Genomic DNA, 4,585 nt, shown 5'->3' with positions numbered 1-4,585 from the left:
TCGCCCGGCCGCCGCTTTCCCGCCACCGCGCGGGCCCGCCTCCCCCGCCGGAAGGGCCCCCGGCCAATCAGCGGGCGGCCCTCTCCGGGGCGGGGCAGCGGCGCCGCGACGGCCGCGCGGATTGGCGCGCTCCAGCGCGGCCCCGCCCACCGCCCCACCCCTTCCCCTCCCGGGCCGCCCACTTCCGGCTCAGGCCCCGCCCCGGGCTCCCGCCCCGCCCCGCCCCCGGGGCCGCGCACCTGGGCCCCGCACCTGCGCCCCCGCCCGCCGCCCCCCGCCTCGCGGCCGCCGCCCTGCGCGCACCCCCTCGCGGGTGGGCTTCGGGCGCGTCTCCGTCGCGCCCAGCCGCGAGAAAATGCATTCATTGGGGTGCTGCCTGCCTGCCCCGGCAAGACGGGGCTCTGGCGGGCGGAGACGGAAGGCGCGGCTTCCTCCCGCTTCGCGGTCTTCCGCCCTCGCTGCGCCGGTTGCAGTCTGTGAACACGCAGGTTCCTCCCCACCCGCAGCTTCCAGGGCAGGAGCTGCGGCAGGCGGCTCCGGTGTGCGCGCGGCCCAGCGCGCAGGTGATGCTCGTGGAGGGAGCGGCCCAGCGCGCAGGTGATGCTCGTGGAGGGAGCGGCCCAGCGCGCAGGTGATGCTCGTGGAGGGAGCGAGGGCGGAGCGCAGCAGTGCGGCGTGGGCTGATGAGCTCCTGCAGCCCGGGCTCCTGTGGAACGTCGCAGCGGGTCTCAAGCCCCTCTCCTGTTAGAAGCACTAGAAGATTCTAGGGGAAACTAGCAAACTCCTGGAGACTTGCGATTCAGGGACTGGGGTAGGGACAGGTAGCTGCATTTTAAGTAAGGCCCGCGTAATGCGGACGGACGGGGTTAGCAGGCCAGGACGCATGCTGGGAGGTGAGGACCTGCTGGTGGGACAGACAAGGGGCTGGGCTGGAATTGGAGGCTTGATCCTTTGCTCTGAGAAAACACATGGGCAACAGGAGGATTTCAGGGCGCTCTAATCCAGCAGGAAGCCGCCCCACCGCAGTTAAGCCCGTACTTTCCTTTCTGGCCCCTTGAAACCTGCCCCATGTAGGGGCCGATGGGAAGAAGAAATAAGGCCATCGTCAAGCCCCGTCCACTCACACGGCCCAGAAAGCTGTCGTTCATCTGCACCGCAAAGACTCATCTACACACGTGAGGCCATCTCCACTGTGTATCACTTACTGGGACAAGTATTTCTAAAAAGAAAATAAGAAAGAGGTCCCCCCAGATGCCCTATAACTGAGAGCAAGTGACCACTGAGAACCCCAGTCTCCTCGTTGGCAACGCGAGGGAAGCAGAGAAGGAGCCCCAGGATGTTTGGGGAGGAGGGGAAGCGGACGGCCACCTGGCCCCTCCTAAAATAAAAGCTCCCTCAGGCATCTGCAGAACGAGTGTGCCAACTTGTCTGGGTTTTGATTGACGGGGAAATGTTTTCTTGACTGGCAAATATTTGTGTTCCAAAGTTGGCGAGGCTTCCCTTCCTGATTTTCACAGCCTGGAAAAGAGCAAAGAAGAAGAGCTGGTGAGCAAGCCGAGGTGCAGAGAGTCCACAGCACGGCGCAGGAGAGCTCGCGGGGCCCCAGGAGCACACACCCGAGCCTGGGGTCCTGATCTTAAAAACTGGAGGTTGCTGCTCCCCAGGCTGGGCAGTGGGAGGACAAGGTGATGAGACGGTGACAGCTTCACATGCTGCCAAGTGGGAGCGCCCTGGAGGCCACGCTGGGTCACACGAGGAGCTCTTGTGTCCCTTCACTCACCATGATTCTCAACAGCCCTAAAAGGTGCTGAGCCCCCAAATGCCCGTTCACGGACAGGTAAACTAAAGGTAGCATGCCCGATGGGAGGTTATTCAGCCCAGATGCGGATGAAGCCCTTGTTCACACTACTTCGGGTCTGAACCTTAAAAATAGGCTTCATGAAAGAAGCCGGCCCAGAATCCACCTGTGCTTCCTTTCTGTGCCCTGTCCGGAAAAGGCAGAAACCAGATCAGAAATACTTGTCTTAGTAAGTGATGCACAGTGGAGATGGCCCTCACGTGTGTAGATGAGTCTGCGGTGCAGATAAATGACACAGCTTTCGGGGCCGTGTGAGTGGACGGGGCTTGACCATGGCCTTATATCTTCTTCCCATCAGCCCCTACATGGGGCAGGTTTCAAGGGGCCAGAAAGGAAAGTATTGGCTGGGGGAGGTGCCTGGTAACAACTTCCAATAGGGGCAGGGTTTTGTGGGCTGATGGAAATGCTCTGAAAGTAGATGACGATGGTAGGAAATATACTAGCAGCCACGAATTGCACCCTTTCAAAGGGTGAGTTTTACAGTACGTGAAGTATTCCTCAATAAAGCTGTTACTAAAATGTCCTTCCTCGGGCTGCATGCTCAGACTTTCCGACTGGAAACCACACACACAACGAGCTGCCCAAGAAGGCTTTATAAACGGGGAAATCGGGAAGTGAAGAAATTTGCCCCAGCCCAGTCCTGCCCTGAGAATCCCAGCATGTCCCAAAGCCCAACCTCAGGTCTGGCCTCCCTAAGTGGGTGTTGGAGTGGGGGTGGGGGATTGCTTCTTTACTTGGGGTGGGCAGGGCCCCCGCACCATTACTTCCTACAGTAAAACGCCTCCCCTCGGAGGCTGGGGTGGCCCGCATGGTAACGGATTGAAGGGTGGAGACAAAATAAATGGGGCTGAAGGGACAGCTGTCTGGAGACGAGGGGTTGCAAACGATGTGTACAGACATTCTGCCCTCAAGGAGGGGCATAACTCCCCACCCCTGAAGAGTGGGCATCCCCCCAAAGAGCACAGAGTGGAAACAGGGAAAATGAGGGCAGGGAGCGCCAACCAGCACCTGCTCAGCCAGGTGCTCAAGAAGCCTTGGTGGCGGCATGCACCCCAACAGGGTGGGATAAGAAGGGCACTGTTCCCCAAAGCTTGGAATCTAGCCCAGTCGGGAGAAAGCATCAGGCAAACCCCACTGTGGGCATCCTGCAAAACACCTGGCCAGCTTTCAAGGCCACAGAGGCTGAGTGACCATCACAGCCAGAGGAGCCTTCATTTGATGCCATGTGGGGTGTGGGGCCCTAGGACATGGGGGCAAGTGAGCACATGAGGATGACGTGGGACTTTAGCTAGTACTGGGCTATCCACACCGGCTCGGCTGCGATGCGGGGGCCGGAGCAGGTGCCTGCCAAGCAGTGCTTGGGAAACCTGCTGTGCTATCTCTGTTCAAAAAAAGGAAAAAAGGTATCTCCCATGATGTGCCAGGGACCCCAAACACCCCAGAACCCCTGAGGGGCAGTGGCCCCTCAGGAAGTCAGCATCTGACACCTTTGGCCCCTGGCCACAGGGCAGGTAAGGCTCGTGTTGGACTCCTGACAGTAAAGCAGGCCTTGCTGCAGCGACAGGAACGCCCTGTGGCCACACTTGTCAGCCCAGTGGCCACGAGAGCACTGCAGCAGAGGGGGCGTAGCAGCGCCCTGGTTCACCGAGGGCCCTTGGCGCCTGTGCCCGCTGTTGGGCCAGCACCCCTGCTGCTCCCCCACTAGGAATCCCCAGCCCGGCACTTTGGCCGCCCACAGAACTGCCCGCCCATCCTCCAGACGCCTTCCCCGGGGCCTGACTGCCCACTCGCCTCCAAGGAGGGGGCCGGACTAGGAAAAGGAATTCGAGCAGAGTGGAGGAGGTGGGTGAGAAGCCCACGCCCCCCAGCCCTGCCTGTGTGGACCTCACCTGGGCGGTGACCAGCTGAGCCCACCAGCCTCCGTCCTGTCTCTGGGGCACTTGGGCAAAGCAGTGTCTTGCAAGTGGGGTGTCACCCAGTGAGGGGGGGCTGGGATCACTACAGTCAGGATGGAAAAGTGGAATGTGGAAGGGAAACCACCTCCCGGGGGAGCTCTCTCCCTCACAGGGCCAGAAAAAAGGCCCCATCACTTCCCTAATGGCCTCCCCTTGCCCAGAGGGCCACAGAGCTGCAGCTCCTGAGACTCGGGCCTGTCCTCAGCTTTGTCCTCAGCGTGGCCTTTCCTGTCCTGAGGGCACCTGTCCGAAGCGTGGCTGGAAGGGGTCAGATGGGCCGGGCCCCAGGGCTGTTTCCCACCCTGCAGTCTGTCTCCAGCACCCAGCGAGGCTCCGGGCGGATGGGTCTCAGCTGCACAGGACCCTGCGGGCTTGAGCAGAGGTGGCGTTTCTTCTCCGCAACAGCCCCACCAAGTGTCATTCTTCCTGTTGAGTGTGGTGACAAGTGAAGCGAGAAAGACAAGCAGGGCCGGCTCTCCAGGGGCTGCTTGTAAGCTACTTACAAGAACTTGGCCATGATCCTGGGCGCAGCGGGGCCCATTCAAGGAGGCAGGTCTGGGAAGAACACGGATTTGCATTTGGGTGGAAACTGGGTGGGACTCAGAGTAGCAGCAGACTTACCTGGAGGCTGTGAGCAGGCACGGTGCTGACCTGGCCCCAGCCAGCGCGGCCTCGTCTCCGCCCGGAAGAGGGGCTGTCTGGACCCAGAGGCCTTTGCCCACCTGTGCCCAGCAAAGCCAGGTATGGGATGCTTCTGGATCCCAACCAGGTA

The sequence above is a fragment of the Talpa occidentalis genome, unplaced genomic scaffold (genome assembly GCF_014898055.3).
Source record: "Talpa occidentalis isolate TD23 unplaced genomic scaffold, MPIMG_talOcc4v2.1 talOcc4.17, whole genome shotgun sequence".
Classification (NCBI taxonomy): domain Eukaryota; kingdom Metazoa; phylum Chordata; class Mammalia; order Eulipotyphla; family Talpidae; genus Talpa; species Talpa occidentalis.
Note: the sequence above shows the minus strand (reverse complement) of the source record.